This window comes from Cryptomeria japonica, chromosome 4, assembly GCF_030272615.1.
Source record: "Cryptomeria japonica chromosome 4, Sugi_1.0, whole genome shotgun sequence".
NCBI lineage: Eukaryota > Viridiplantae > Streptophyta > Pinopsida > Cupressales > Cupressaceae > Cryptomeria > Cryptomeria japonica.
In genome coordinates, this window is record NC_081408.1 from 34,291,565 (window position 1) to 34,309,015 (window position 17,451).

Consider the following 17,451-nt stretch of genomic DNA (forward strand, 5'->3'; position numbering starts at 1 on the left):
TAAGATCATCATAGGCTTTCTCAGACTTAGTGAGCCATTGAGTAAGTACCCTCAAGGTGTATTCCCCCATATCTCTTTCCAAATGGTTAAACTTATAGAAAGGTAGGCTCTGATACCAAATGATGAATACTAAGGGGGGGGGGGTGAATTAGTATGCCAAATACTACTGCACTAAAACACTTACACAGTCTACAGATAAACCGGTAAAGCAGTCTAATAGTCAAACTGGTTACCATACATGCAAACCAAAATGTGAATAAAGCATTCACCCACAAAATCAATACAACCATAACATAGGATATTTGACATGGAAACCCAACTGGGAAAAACCACGGTGAGATGGAACTCACAAGTCACTATCTGCAGAATAGAAACTAGACCGGTTAAGGTCTTACAATGTTCTTCACCAGAATAGATCCTGTTAGGAATCTCAATCTCTATTAGGAGATAAGTCCAATTAAAGACTACCTTGTTAGAGGATTTTAGATTCACATGTGTGAACCACCTTGTTAGAGGATTTTAGATTCACATGTGTGAACCACCTTGTTAGAGGATTTTACAAAGGCTTTGAGGCCTACCCGATTTATGGCTACAGACTTGTCAAAGATGTGAGTAATCAACAAGTGTTTGATCTATCTAATAGCACAAACTGCTTGGTTAGATCTAGTATTGCTTACAGCTAATGCATTCCAGCATTACTTCAGTCTTCTCTCTCTCTCTCATAGTTACAACTTGATCTTCTCCAATAAGATCATTCTCAACTTCCACCTTAAACCCTAGCTCAACATTAACCCTTTTCAGCAACAACTTAAAACCCTAGACATGATGTCCTTTTAAAGGAATCTGATTTCATGTCAGTCCAATAGGATTGCATTACAATTTCCTAGGTTCAATGAATCTAGACATACTTAGTAACACAACACAAGAATCACCGTCAAACAATTGGTGGGTTGGTAACTCATCACAAAATGTCGGTTGGTAACTCATCACAGAGTATTACCGGTTCATACAAAATACTGGTTGCCGGTTTGTCACAAATGAAGACTGGTAAGAATGTGTTGTGCTACTTTGCTCCCTCGTACTGCTTGTGATCTACGAACCGCTAGGGGTTGACATGCCGCTTCAGACTGAGAAACACATTCTGCAAAATCACTAGTCTAGAGACTAGTATACAACATACCGGTTGAGCACAAGCTCATACATATAAAGATGATCTCAATACAAGTGTGTGTCCATCAATGACAATCACAACATAATCATCAAAAATGCCAATAGGTTAATGGGTTTATTTATATTTTATTGTTTAATCTTTTAGCCATTTATTTATTTATCATTTACCTTACTTACCCTCTTTAATTATCGGATGTGAGATTTTGGACTTGAGATAATATTATTTTATATTTTCTTTCTATTGATTTTTGAGGTGGTTGGTAGATATTACTATATTTTTTATTACTTTTTATTAATTGAGAGGTTGTATAGTTTTCGATTAATTTTTATAAATTTAGTTTTCTAGGTTTATGCAAAGGTTCTTATGGCTAGAGAAATTTTTTTATTGTCTAAAGATTTTGGTTTCCGATGGAAGTGGAGCTTGGCTTGGTTTTCATTGGATTGTGGATTGCACTTCTTCAACTTTCATAGACCATAACTTCAATTTACCAAGTTGGAGATTTTACCTTGCATTTTGATTCTGAAAGATTGTTTGTATGATTGGAAAATTCAGATTTGTTGTATGGTTATATATATATATATATATATATATATATATGAGATCTTTGGGTATTGAATTTTTATATCTTGTCTTAAATTGGGAGTGGGGATCTTATTTCTTTGTGTTATTGTGAATGTTTGAGTATGTATGGTTGTTCTTTTGGTTGTCAAAGTTGGAAACCTATATAATGATGGATTTGTTCATTGTTCCTTAGAGGGTTTGAAATTTGATATTTATGTGTTGTTGGTTATTTTGTTTTGCAAGTCTGGTAGCCCCATTATTTTGTAAGATAGTATGATTTTTCTCTATTGGGATTTTTTCTTCTTGAGAAGTTTTCGAAAGGTGTTGTTATGTTGATTGTTTATTATTATGATGTTCCTTGATTTTGTATTGTACCATGGTCATAATTTATTTCTTGGTGTCATCTTTATTATCTCAATGTAATTTGGACTTGTTGGACATTGTTGATGCTGGGATATGTTGTTGTCATTGGTATCAACATATTCTTGCTCTGATGACTGCAGGTTGGTTTATTAGGATCATGGTTTGATGTATGGAGTATTTCTAGTATCATTATATTCTTCTATATTGGTTTTGGTGAATCGGGAAGCCTAATTGATCATATCATATGATTGGGTTTTGTAGTTTATTTTGTTGATCAGTGCTTTGCAGAGTTCAGTATTTCCTCCAGTATATTCTAGTGTGATCAGATCTTGAACTGATATTTTGGGAGATTGTTTGGGATGGTCTTATATATCTTCATTTTAGATGTTTCATGATTTGGTGGTCTGCAAGTTATCTTTTCTTTGTAATAGTTGTTACTGGTTGAGTATTCTTGAGATTCAGATGTTGATCGATGAAGATTTGATAAGTGATGTTAGTGCAACTATTTCTGATGATTCTAACGTGCTTGTTGGTGTTTCTTAATTGTGTCCTATTTTTTTGGTGATCTACATTGATCGTTGTGTGAGTTCTTGGTGATTTTGTTGAACCGGTGATGTTCTTCATGTTATGCGGTTTTCCTGGTGGTGTAGCGTGTTGCAGTTGATCTTGGCGTGATTTTTGGTGGTGTTGCGTGCTTAGAGATTTGATTTAGGTCCATGTTATGTCATGTATATCATTATATTGGTCTGGTTGTCGATATTTGTATCGTGTGATATAATTTTGTAATCATGAGTTGAGGGTTTAGCTGACCTTGTTGTCAAGGTTGACGAATTATATAAATAGGTGATATTATCATATAATCTAGAGATAGTGGTTGTGTTTGCATTATCAGAGAGTGGTGTATGTGCAATCAAGTGATTCATCCTTCGGCACTATGATTGAGTAGATATTGGTGTTGGAAAGAAAACAATTGTGCTTAACCAAAATTGTGATCAGGCATTTGGAGATGTTATTATTTCAGTTCATTTCTTTTGGATTGTAGTTTGAATCTTGTTGTAAGTCAATGAGACTTTCCTGAGGGTTGTAGCCTTCTGGTTCATTATCTTTAAATAGTGATATCTAGGCAGTGTTCTTGAAAGCATGTGCATTCCCCATTGTAATATTTTCATAGACTACTACAGAGTATCATCTTATTGTGGGTAGGTTCCCACCATGGTTTTTTCCTTAACTAGTCTTTCCATGTAAAAATCTTGGTGTTGTGTGTTCTTCTTTCAATTTTCTTATCTTTTATTATTGTAGTTTATTAGATATATATTTGTGATTAAGTTTGTAGATCCGGTGAAAACCGATTCACCCCCCCTCTCAATTTTCCTTCATTTTTGTTCCCAACAATTGGTATTGGAGCTAGATCCTCCAGAAGAAGCTTAACCACTTGAGGAGATCTAGGATGACAAATGGAAGTGGAAGTGTTATCTTTAAGAAAGAGAGTCTGAGATTTGATGGTAGTAACTATATTATATGGAAGAACCAAATGGAGGTTCACTTGAGATGTCCTGGAGAATATTATAGGAAGATTACAAAGAATGTCTATGTTGTTCCTCAGAATGGACCGATGACTACTGATGAGATCAAGGAGTCTAAAAACAATATTATAGTGAAGGAAGCATTATTGAGTGTCCTAACTGACTTAAAGATGACAAATATAATGGGAATTTAGACCGCATATGAGATCTGGGAGAAGCTTGAGACCCTATATGAAGGTGATAAACAAGTGAAAGTTGATAACTTGTAGAGTTTGAAAGGGAAATATGAGATGCTGAAGATGGGAGAAGATGAGAACATAAACACTTTCATGGATAAGGTGAATGATCTTGTCCTAGGTATTAGATGTATTGGTGGAACCCTTGAAGAAGATGAAATTGTTTCTAAGGTGTTGAGATCTTTGCCTCCTTCTTATAAACACAAGGTAGCTACTATTGATGAGACCCGAAGTGTGACTACTCTAACAAGAGATATTCTAGTTGGAAAGATTGTTGCATTTGAGCTGAGCAAATTTGGTGAATCACATGGAAAGTCTGAGATAACATTTAGAGCATCTATATCAAAAAAGAAGAAATATAATCTTGAAGAATATAGAATATCTAGATATGAAAGAGAAAGGAGAGAGATGGAAGAGCAAGAAAGAAAGCTGGATGAGCTTCAAGCATTGATTACCTAGAGATTTCCTAAAGGAGTTGGTGAGTATGATGGAAAATTACCTTTGAAATGTTTCTCATGCAATAAGGTAGGACATTTTTTCTTCTAGATGCCCGAAGAGAATGGCTAAGTATGATAGGCATGATAAATTTGATAAGCATGATAGAAATGATAGATATGCGAAGCATCAGAAGTATGATAAGCCTTATAAGTCTAACTAGAAGTATAAGCATCAGAAGAACTATTATTATGCTGCTGATGAAGGAGTTACAAATAAAGAGTCAAAGGGAGATGAAGTTGCATTTCTTTCCATTAAAGAATATAGACCGGTACGTATTGATTCCACAAGATGCACTATTGAGGAGAAAGCTTTAGCTACTAAAGTTGAAGAGAAAGATGAATGGGTGATTGATAATAGTTTTTCACATCATATGATCGGTGATATAATCAAAATTGTGAGTATGGAGAGGTATGATGGTATAATAGTGAGATTTAGAGATGACAAAGCCTATGTGATCCGTAGTAGAGGTTCTATTTCCTTTTATGGTAAGCATAATACTGATGATGTCTTGTATGTTGAAGGTTTGAAGCATAATATTTTGAGTGTTGGATAGATGGTTGACAAAGATTATGACTTGCAATTCAAGAATGATAAATGCAAAATCCTAAATGCCTCCGGTATAGAGATTGCAACTGGAACTAATATTGAAGGTAATATTTTTCATCTAAATGATGGTGATAAGAGTTGTTTGATTGCTAAGATTGATGAAAGTTGGTTGTGGCATAGGAGAATGTGTCATGTTAATTTTGATTCTATGATTAAGGTTGGTTATATTCAAGCTATTAGAGATTTGCCCAAGATTGTTAAGCCTGCTAATCCGATATGTAAGGAATGTCAATTAGGTAAGCAAATAAGAATTTCTTTCAAGAGCAAACAGTATACATCTGATGGATTGCTAGATATTGTGCATACTGACCTATGTGGATCTACAAATGTTATAAGTATGCAAGGAGATAGATATTATATGTTGCTAATTGATGATTATTCAAGGATGATGTGGGTTGTCTTTTGAAGGAGAAATATGAAGCATTAGACAAATTCAAGATATTCAAAGCAAAAGTTGAGACTGAGTTAGGATTGAAGGTGAAATGTCTAAGATTTGATGGAGGTGGATAATTTTGTTCCAGTGAGTTTGATTAATTCTATGAGATGCATGGGATTAGAAGACAATTATCTGCTCCTAGAACCCCACAGTAGAATGGGGTTGTTGAAAGGAAGAACATGATTATCTTGGATGCTGCAAGAACTATGTTGATTGAAGGGAATATTCTGAAGATCTATTGGAGAGAATCTATTAGCATTGTTGTTTACACATTCAATTGAGTTCATATTAAAGGTGATACCGGTAAGACTCCTTATGAGCTATGATTTGGTTATGTTCCTAGTATGAGATATTTCAGAGTATTTGGTAGGAAGTGTTATATCAAGAGAGATGAGGATATAGGAAAGTTTGATGCAAGAAGTGATGAAGGAATTTTCTTGGGATATTCAACAAAGAGAAAATCCTACCGGTGCTACAATAAGAGATTGAGGAAGATAGCGGAAAGTGAAAATGTGAAGGTGGATGAGAACCTTGGAAAGAGATCAGAGCATGCACAAATGATGATGGTCAGCATGTTGTTATAACACCTATTCAGACTAAAGAATCAAAGAAGAATGATCTGGTAGAAACTGTTAATCTAGATGTTGCTGCTATTGGTAGAGTGCTGCAGGAACCTGAAATTCAAAATAATAAGAAGACTCTAAAATATGTACGATTGTATTATTCTAAAAACTAGGTTATTAGTGATAAAAATAAAGTTGTGATGACTAGAAGAAGGCTAGTTGCTGAAGAGGTATGTTTGATTTGTAAAATTGAACCTAAAGATGTTGTTGAGGCTTGCAAAGATGAAAATTGGATGAGAGTTATGGAAGAATAATTAGATCAGGTTGAGAAGAACAATACATGGGAGTTTGTTCCTAGACCTAAAGATAAGAATGTCATTGGTACTAAATGGGTATTTGAGAATAAATTAAATGAAGCTGGCGAAGTTGTCAGAAATAAAGAAAGACTGGTATGCAAAGGATATTCACAGAAAGAAGTAATTGATTATGAAAAGATGTTTTCTCTAGTAGCTAGACTTGAAGCTATTAGACTGTTGCTTGCATATGTTGCTTATACATATTTCAAAGTGTATTAGATGGATGTCAAATCTACCTTTTTGAATGGTGATCTTGAGGAAGAAGTCTACATTGAGAAACCAGATGGATTTTTTTTATCAAGATGATGGAGATATGGTATGTAAACTGAAGAAAGCTCTTTATGGTTTGAAACAAGCCCCTAGAGCCTGGTATGCTAGATTGGATAATTATTTGCCAAAATTAGGATTTAATAAAGGGACTGTTGATAGTAATATGTATTTTAAGATTGAGAATGATAACATCTTGATTGTTGAAGTCTTTGTTGATGATATTATCTTTGGAGGTGATGATAACTTAAGCATGAATTTTTTTGGTGATATGCAGAAAGAATTTGAGATGTCTATGATAGGTAAGATAAAAAAAATCTTAGGCCTACAAATTTCATAGACTAGAAAAGGTATGTTTATATCTCAAACTAAATATGTGAAGGAATTGTTGAAGAAGTTTGGGTTAGATGACTCCAAACCGGTTGGAACTCCTATTGTGAATGGTTGCAAATTATCTAAGAATGATGAATCTTTGAAATTTAATCAGAGTTTGTACAAATCTATGGTTGGTGGACTTCTATATCTTACTCAAACTAGGTCAGACATCATGCATGTTCTGTGCATGGTTGCTAGATATCAAGCTGATTCGAAAGAGATTCATTTTAATGTTGTGAAGAGGATATTCAGATATTTGAAGGGGACTATGGATTATGGTTTGTAGTATCCGAAGAATGATAATTTCATGTTATGTACTTATACTGATGCTGATTGGGCTGGTGATGTTGGTGACCAGAAGAAAACCACTAGTGGATCATTCTTTTTAGGGAAGAAATTGGTTTCATGGGCTAGTAAGAAACAACACTCAGTGTCCTTATCTACTCTTGAAGTTGAGTACATTGTTGCTACTAGTAACTATTGGCTTGATGATGATTTTTGTATTTGATGACTTCATGTGTTTTCATTGATGGTACATCTATTTTTATTATCATAGTTAAGGTAAACTGATACTATTGAGTCGGTGTATTATTAACCAGTTTCATATGTATGAAGAAGTAATCGGTATGAAGATTCCTAAACCGGTATATGTAGATAATTCAATTGGTTTTGATCACATTCCAGAGTTACCAGTTTTGAGATGCAGTAGATAAAGTCAAGAAGGAGCATGGAGACAATCATCTAGTATAAATTCAAGTGAATCGATATTTGAGTATTGAAGCGGTAAACACTTAACCAGTACTGATGTTCTAATTGGTTTCCCAATTTGTGTGATGAGTTATCACCGGTTGTGATGTGTTACCACTGACTAACACTATGGCGGTAATTTGTGTCATGTTAAGGAAGATTGTCTTGATTCATTGAACCTAGGAAATTGTGTCAAGGTTAAGGAGCAGACATGAAATCTAATATCTATAAAAAGACATTGTGATGAGATATTTGATATATAGTAGATACAAGTTATGATATGAGTTGGAGTTGATGCAATTTTTTGAAGGAGTTGCAGAGTATGTCAATGATACGTTAATGTATGCACAAAAAAGGATCTAAACTAGCAAAAGGTGCTATTCTTAGATCATTTCCATTGTTGTTCTCTAACAACTACAACTATAAAATCCCTTAACTGGGTAAGCTCTAACAAGCTTCATTATATAAATCCTCTAACAAGGCGATTCATTAATTTGGATCTAAACCCTCCATTGAGGTTACCTTTAACTAGGTATAGCTCCTAATAGGGCTTGAGATCTCTAACAAGATCTACTCCTAATAGAGAATTTGTAGACCTTAACCAGTCAGTTATCTATTTCTACAATTAGTTAACTTGTGAGTTCCATCTCACCATGGTTTTTCCCAGTTGGGTTTTCAACGTATAAATATTTGTCTTATGGTGAATGCTGTTATAACACTTTGGATTATATGTAGTCATTGGTAAATTGGTTAAATTTTTTTACCAGTCTACAATTAAAGTGTTATTGTTTTTTCTTTCACTGATTCACCCTTCCCTCTTAGTTCTTTATAAGTTTATTAATTGGTATCAGAGCCTAACTTCCTTAATGCTTAACCGCTTGGAAGGGATCTCTAATCCTAAGGCAAAAATGGGTGAAGGAATTACCAATAAAGAGATGGCTAGAGAACTTGCAAAGACTGAACATGCTTTTGATGAGCTCAAGGTGAAATACAAGGCTTCACAAGAAAAGAAAAGAGAATTGCCAAAGCAACTAATGGAAATATTTGAAAAGAGTTCATCAGATGAAGCTAATGTGGATGCACTAGCTCAGGAAATGGAGAAAAGGAATGGTGAGAAACTTAACCAAGGGAGAGAACTTGAAGCCCTTACAATCTATATGAGTCAAGAACTTGAAGCTAAGAGGGCAGTTGAAGACCAGATCAAAGAGAAAGATCATGAGATCTTTAAGATCAAGTAGGAGAATGCAACTTTGTATGAACATTGGCATGAGGAGAAAGAAGAAAAAGAAAAATTACAGTTAGATCTTGAAATGGCAATGTCTCTTAGAGAGACTCATATGAAGCAAAATGAAGATCTTACAAAGGAACTTGTTGAGGCCAATGAGAAGCTTGATAAATTCAACAAGAGTTCCTCTATGCTGGATGAATAGATCCAATCTCAAAGGATGAAAGGTGATACATTTGGGTTAGGATACAATACATCTGATAAGGGTGAACCTTCTAGTACCAAGAGAGAAATGCATGAAGGTAAAACTGCTCCTAAGGCTCAGAAGCCTACCAATAAGAAAGCTTACAAACCTATTTTCTTTAATTGTCATAAATCAGGATATACTGTTAATGTTTGTAGAAGCAGATATAATACTAATATTGGTTATAGACCTAATACTAGGTATGTGCCTAGAATATTTGAAGGTTATTGTTATAGATGCAACATGTATGGGCATCGATCAATTGAATGTAGATATGGAGCAAACAATCTTGCACCTCACATGAATCCAAGACCTATTGGTGATTGGAGAAGGAATATCACTTATTGGAGGAACATAAATTGGCAAAGACCCTATGTTGACCGGTCTAGTCCTTATGAGATGGAAAAGAGAGTCAATGTGACTTCTTCAATTTGCAACAACTTTGGACATGTGGCTATGAACTGTAGAAGAAGAATGGGAAGGGGTAATGTAGGACCTTGGAGAGCATCTGGAATGGCCTGCTATCATTGTCACAAATCAGGACACATTGCTAAGTTTTGCAAAAAGCAAAAGAACCAACCGGTAAGTCACTATGCAAATTAGAAAGGGAGGAAGATAGTTGATGTTGAAGAAACCAGAGCCGAGATGAATAGGATTTGGAAGAAGAAAAGTGACGACAAAGCATCAGAGGATTCTAATACTTCACCTAGTGTGGACAATCCCACATTGACAAACTGAGCTTCTCAACAAGCTTAGGGGAGTATATCAGTAAATCCATTTTCGGACCCCTTGAAGAAAGTATGGTAAGTAAATTTTGCATTTTGAGTTGAAATATAAGAATTTTGATATTGCTATGAATCGGTTGATATACCTACCAGTAAAGGTATATATGTCAAGTGGTAATTAGGGTTTTTCAACATATCGATAGTGAAATAAATGCAATGGGTAAACTTAATAAAAAGCAGTTTTGATAAAACCTTTTCTAGGCTTTAATTAAATAAATCACTTTATTTAATTAATTCCCCTTTCTTATGGAGGATAGCTGGCGTTTGGGGTCTTGGGAAGATGTGGCCTATGAGGATCCACCACACACTCCATAGTGGGTGTTTACCAAAGGCCGTTGGGAAGATAAGGCATTGCAAGTCAGTAAAGTAGGACAGAAGGGTTGGTTCTTACTAGTTTCTAGGTATTTTTAGGACTTTTTTGGAAGATAGCATAATTTCCCTCAAAGACAGTTTTCTAAGACAAATTTCACTCGAGGGCTTGATTTCTATGGTAAGAAATTTTAGAAGCAGTTGAATTCAAAAGTGCAATGGGGAAATGTTTGAGGAGATAAATGAACATTTGCACAAGTCATTGATTCGATAAATGTGGATAAAAATGTTGGGCTTTCAGTTTTTGCAAAGCAAGTGGAGAGTAAGTTACATTCTAACCCTAAGGAAGCTAGTCCAGAGAAGAAGAAGGTAAGCACTCCTATTGAACCTGTCTCTTCATCTCTAGTTTGGGTGTCGATTCCTTGTATTGATCTATTAGGATCTTATATTGATAAGAAAGCGTATTGTCTGCATTTGAATGCTATCTCTGAGGAAATCTGGGGGGGTCATATTAGTTTGTCAAAGATTTATAATAAATTGCACAAATGGTGGGCAAATATACATTATTTTTAGTTACTATCTACAAATACTTTCATTATTGTTTTTGATTCATCTTTGGTTCATGATAGGGTTTTGGGTTCTGCCCATCATTTTTTTGGGAAGCATTTACTTTCTGTTTCGGCTTGGAAACCTTTTTATGTTCTTACTTCATCGAATAGGAAATTAATTCCTTTTTTGTATGGTTTACCAAAGATTCCTTTTGAACTCATAGACCCAGAGGTCCTACAAAAAATTGGTAATTTTTTTGGTACCTTAATCACATCCAAAATGGAGTTTTTGGAGGGGGAGGTTCTGGTAAACATTTGTGTTTTGGTTAATCCTGAAAATGTGTATACCCGTACATGCAATATCAAGTCTCATGATGGGATATGGCATCAAAATATTGAGAGGTTGGATTCTGAAATTCTTAAAACCCCTCTTCTCTTAGATCCTCTGTTATCTATGGACTTTAAGAAGACTCTTCAGGTAGTTGGATTTGTTCTTAAGTCTTCTCCTGAATTGTTGTCTACAGGTCCATCGGGTGTAAATAACCTTTGTCACATTCAGTATAACCCTAAAGAAAGGGGTTCTCATCAACTTTCTGTTAGTTTTCATCTAAGCATTATTGTTACACAGTCAAATTCTAACATGGGGGGTTTTGAGTCAAAGTTACATTCTCAGAAAGTTGTTTCTAATAATGAGATTAGTTTACATTCTGCATTAAATAAAATTGATTATGGGTTACAATTGAATCATAAGAAAGTTAATGCTTTAGCTTCTAAATTGAATATTTTGGATTCTTCTAAGATAGATAAAATTTCTGTGGTTAAGGAAATTAACTTAGAGGTTCCTATTGTAGAGGTACCAGATGATTCTGCTTTAATTACAGAAATTAAGAACCTAGCTTCTATTCCTTCTGATCAGGGTCAAGTAAACTTAGATAAGGAGGTGAATTTGGGTTTTAATGAGATGCCTGAAGTAATTGTGCTTGACATAGAATTGGTTCAACAAGTTAATAATCTTTTTAATAAACATGCTCCTCATATTGAAGGGGGGGCTGTGGATAGGGTTATTTGTTCAATTGATAATGACTTAGGAGAGATTAATTCATCTCTTCCTATTACTACAACAGTTAATCCTTTTGAGATTTTGGCTTCTAAGGATTTGGGGTCTGATGATAAGATGACTGTTTTGGCTTCTTCAAAATCTATTAAGAATTTGCCAGTTGTCCAAACTACTTTGGTCTTAACACCATCTATAGGTTCTCCTAGATGAGGTAGACCCCCTAAAAATGTTCAGACTCAAATGGAAATTGTTGCTAGGATACAAAAGACTTTGTCCCCTTCTCCTGGCATTGGTCAAGGGAGAAAGTTGTTTTCCTTAGGTAGACCTCAAAAATTCTAGTTCAACTCCATTGAAGGGGAAACAAAAAAAGGGTAAGCAACCAATGACTAGTCCTCCTGTGACTAGGTCAGGGGCTGTAAAGAGAAATTTACAAAGTTGCTTTGGAGATAGCAAAAAATCTCTGGACAATGAGAGGAGGGGAGCTTCGGTCTCCCCTCGAGGACAATGAAGATTATCTCTTGGAATGTTAGGGGATTAAATGCCCCTAACAAGAGACACTTGATTAAGTCCCAGATGGATTTAATTAAGTCTGATATCTTTTTGTTGCAAGAGACTAAATTGTCAAAGGATTTTGCTGATGTGCTCTTTTCATCTTGGAAAAGGTGGAATTTTCTTTCTTTCTCAACTTGTGGTGCTTCGAGAGGCTTAGAATTATTATGGAATAATTATAATATTGATGTGCAGTTAGTAACATCGGCTACAAATTAGATGTTGTTTTTGGTTATTAGCAAGATTTCTAAGGTTAAGGTATGGTTATTTAATGTTTATGCTCCATCTGGGATTCAGGAAAAAAGTAAGTTATGGAGTGATTTGAAAAGGATTGCTTCCCCTTTGAAACAAGGGTCTTTAGTCATTTTTGGGGCAGACTTAAATGCAATCATGGACTTAAGTGAGAAACATGGAGGGATTTTACCGTATAAAAGAATTATGGAAGATTTTGGGAATTTCATTTTTGACATGGGTCTTTTTTGACTGTAAATCTCAAAATGGGGTTTTTACTTTGACAAATATGAGAAGGGATTTTTCTCAAATAGTAGAAAGACTAGATCGGTTCTTACTTTCAGAAAATTGGTTGGATTAAGATTTTGAGTTTTTCTCCTATATTATGCCTATGTCAGGATCTGATCATTTTCTGATTTCTCTTAGTATTTTGGAGGATAAATCTTTATTTAAGTCTTCTTTTAAATTTGAACCCATGTGGTTTAGGGATTCTTCCTTCTTTCCCCTTCTTAGGAAATGGTGGGATTTTGCTCCTTTTTGTTCAGGGTCTCGAATGTTTTAGATTGCCAAGAAGATAAGCTTCTTGAAGATGAATATTAAAGAGTGGAATACCTCACATTTTAAGAACATTTTCCATGAGAAATAAAGAATTCAGGATATGATTGAATTTCTTAATAGGTATGTGCTTGATCATGGTATGAAATATATTGGAGGTAGTATTAAAGACTTTAAGAATAGAACTTGAGGAAGTATTAGCTAGGGAAGAAATATATTGGAGGCAAAAACCCAGAGAAGTGTGGCTCTCAGATGGGGATAGAAATACAAATTTCTTCCACTCTTCCATAAAGTTAAAAAGAAGCAGAAATAGGATATCTTGCATAGAAGATCCCAATGGGAAATTACTAACAGAATCAGAGGACAATGCTTTAGAGGTAGTTAGATTTTTCAAATTATTGTTATCCTCGGAAGGTGGGAATTTTATGAATGATTTTATTTCTGACACTCCCTCCTTAGTGTCCCTAGAGGATAATAGGATGCTGATGTCTCATTTTTCATTAGAATAAGTCAAATGTGCAGTTTTCACCATGAATCTAGATAAGGCTCTGGGGCCAAATGGGTTTACACCTTTATTTTTTTAGAAGTGTTGGGACTTTGTGGGCAAATATGTTTTATTGGCTCTTGAAGAGGCTAGGAGAAATAGGTCAAATTTAAAATAACTTAACACTACAATGATTGCTATTATTCCTAAAAAAGAGGTTACTAAGACTTTTGCTGATTTTTTGTCCTATTGCTTTATTCAACACTTTGTATAAAATTTTTACTAAGGCAATTTCCCTTTGTTTAGCTAAAATTATTTCTAAAATCATCTCTTTGGAGCAAGGTGGTTTTGTGCCCAGTAGGGAAATAATAGAGGGAGCTATTGTGGCACATGAGGTGTTACATTCTATCTCCATTCAGAAGTTTTTGGCAATGATGCTGAAATTGAACATGATGAAGGCTTATGATAGGGTTGAATGGGGGGCTTTAGGTCTTGTTCTTGAGAAGTTAGGGTTTTCTAAGGCTTGGGTTAAATGGATTAATGCTGACATCTCTTTTGCAAGATTCTCAGTCTTAATTAATGGTTCCCCTTGTGGTTTTTTCTCCTCTTCTAGAGGTTTGAGGCAAGGGGATCCTCTGTCCCCTTTTTTGTTTATACTTTTAGCTGAGTCTTTTAGTTGGCTGTTAGGGATACGAAATTGAAAGGGCTTTGGAAGGGGGTGAGGATTCTGAGGGTTCTAGATTCTATTTCTCATTGTCTATTTGCAAATGATACTTTGTTATTTGGTCAGGCTTCTTTGAGGAAGGCATCTATTATAAAAGGAATTATTCATAATTATGTTGCATTTTTCAGGTCAAAAAGTTAATGTTGAGAAGTCAAAAGTATTCTTCCTCAATACATCACAATTAGTTTAGCATAAATTGTTGTCCTTTTGGGTTTTTGAACCTAGTAACCTACCATGTACTTATCTTGGTATACCTTTCTTTATTAAATAGGATAAATTAAGCTTCTGGGATAATATTATCTATGTTATTTCAAAGAGAATTCTATCTTGGAATCACATATGGTTAAGTCTGGCTGGGAAAATCATTCTTATTAAATTTGTATTGAATGCAGTTCCCATTTACCTTATGTTAGTGTTAAAATCTCCAAGATCTGTGAGTGTGAGCTTGCAAGACACTCTTAGGACCTCTCTTTGGAGTAGTAATAAAGATGGAAGGAAAAAAATTTCCCTAGTATCCTAGGATAAAGTCTGTTTGCCTTAGGATCTTGGGGGTACAGGTATTAGGAACTTGGAAAATCAGAATTTAGCCCTAGGAGCTAAGTTGGTCTGGAAGTTGTATGAGTAACCTAGTTCTTTATGGGCACAAATTATGCATGCAAAATACCTTAATAATGGTCTAAGAGAGTATATTTTTCAAATTTCAAATTTACCTTCAGGTTCGGTAATGTGGAATTTCATATGCAAGTGCAGGACTGTTATTTTGCCACATCTCTCTTGGATTGTTCATAATGGGAAGAGGTGTGGAATGGTCACATTCCATTACTAAATATAAGGGACTGGTCCCCTCTGATATCTATTCTTTCTTCCCTTTGGGGGTTCTTTGTGGTAGATTATGTTGAGATAGTATACAGTGGAAATCTTAGGATGGCAAAGTGGAAATCCAATGAGTTTTTGGATGTTGATCAAGAACTTAAAATGCATTTTGCAAAGGTTATGGGAGAAAGAGTGATTATCCTCTCTGATTCTAAAGATGAACTTGTTTGCACAAAGAATGTTTCTAGTAAATATACTGTGAAAGATGGTTATAATTCTCTTATGACTATGAAAGATTTATGTTCTTGGCCATATAATCTTTTTTGGCATTCGGCCTGTCTGCCAAAAGCTAGTGCTTTTGCCTAGTTAGCAATTCAAGACAGGGTCCTTACAGGTATGAGATTGGATAGACATGGTATCACTATTGTTTTTCCTTGTAATAAAAATTTGGAATTCTCTTCTCACCTATTTCTTCATTGTGATTTTGCATACCAATGTTGGCAATGGTTGTTTGATAAATTGAATTTGTTTTTTGTCATGGGGAAAGATCTTATTTCTCATTTTAGATCTTGGCCATTCCTATTTGCCTCATCATTTTATGCTTGCCTCTAGATTGTCTCTCCATCTATTTTAATCTAGAATATCCGGTTAAAACGAAATAACAAGATTTAAAAAAAAAACAAGTTCTTCTCTTGAAGAGATTTTATTGAAAATTGAATCTTCCATTTATGAAGTTACCTTGTCTCATATCTACAAGAACCTAGAAAATCTCACCTCTTTCTCGCATTGGGATATTAGGGTTACTAGGGTTTGGAAGATGTTATCTGCCCTTCCTTCTCATGGATCAATTTTGAAAAAGAATGATGCTTTAAATAAGAGAAATTTGGCTATTTGGAAGCCCCCACCACAAGGACATTTTAAATTGAATTTTGATGGAGCTTCTCATGGGAATCTTGGTTTGGCTCGGGTAGGTATGGTGATTTTTTATCATAAAATAAACTTTATTCAAGCTAGGTGTCATGCCATTGGTCATAAGACTAATAATTTTTCAAAGTTTAATGTCATGTATTTAGGCTTGGATATGGTTATATCCCTGGGAATTAAGGATCTTGTAATAGAAGGGGATTCGATGGTGATCATCCAAAGTGTTTTGAAGAAAAGGTCTAATTGTTGTCAATTGCAATATGTTTTGGATCACATTTTACAACAATTAGAGTTTTTTGATTTCTTATTGATTTCTCATTGTTATAGAGAATTAAATAGGATTGTGGATTTCTTGGCTAATCTAGCTATTGATAGTAATGCTAAGTTGCGTGATGTAAGTGTGGAAGAGATCCCTACTTCGGTTTTGGAATTTTTGCACTATGATTTGGGGGTCCTCTTTTTATATGGCGATTTTGAATTTTTTTCCTACCTTTTTTCCTTTGGAGGCAGTCATGTTTGTTGAATATGTTCAAGTGGCAAGTATGCTTGGTAGATGAGAAAATATTTTCATTTATGAAGTATGGTTACGATCTGGCATAGGCAGCAAGGGTGGTTATCTTCTATGGTTTTAGGGTGGTAGCTTGTCATTGTATAGTATTGGGCAAGGTCTTTTCAGGCTTTGATTGTTATGTGTTGCACAGAAGGATTGCCTTTTCGAAGTTATCTATCACGGTACTTGTGTTTTGATCATGATTGGGTAAGCATTTCTTAATTGCATCTGATGGGGTGTTTCATGTAATGTTCTTCTACCGCTAGTACCGTGAGAAATATTATGCTATTACTGTTTTCAATTATGAAGATATCTCTTATGAGCTTTAAATTTGTTGATTGCCTTCATTTGTAATTGTAGACACCTAAAATTGTCATGTCTAATTAAATAAATATTTTATTTATTTAATTATCTAAGCCTAATTATTCTATTAATTAAATAAATCTTTATTTATTTAATTAATTCATTTATTCTCTTCTAGTCTTATTTCTCATTTAAATAAATACATTTATTTATTTAAATTACCCTTTTTCCTAAATTAATAAATATCTTATTTATTTAATTAATCCCACTTCTTCTATTAATTAAATAAATCTTTATTTATTTAATTAAGTCATTTGCCTTTTCTACCCATGACACATGTCATTCATCTCTTAATTCCTACACTACCTACCCTTTCATTATTTTATTATTTTCTTTACCTACCCTCTGATCATAGCTAACCTCATTTTACACCTCTCAATCTTATCCC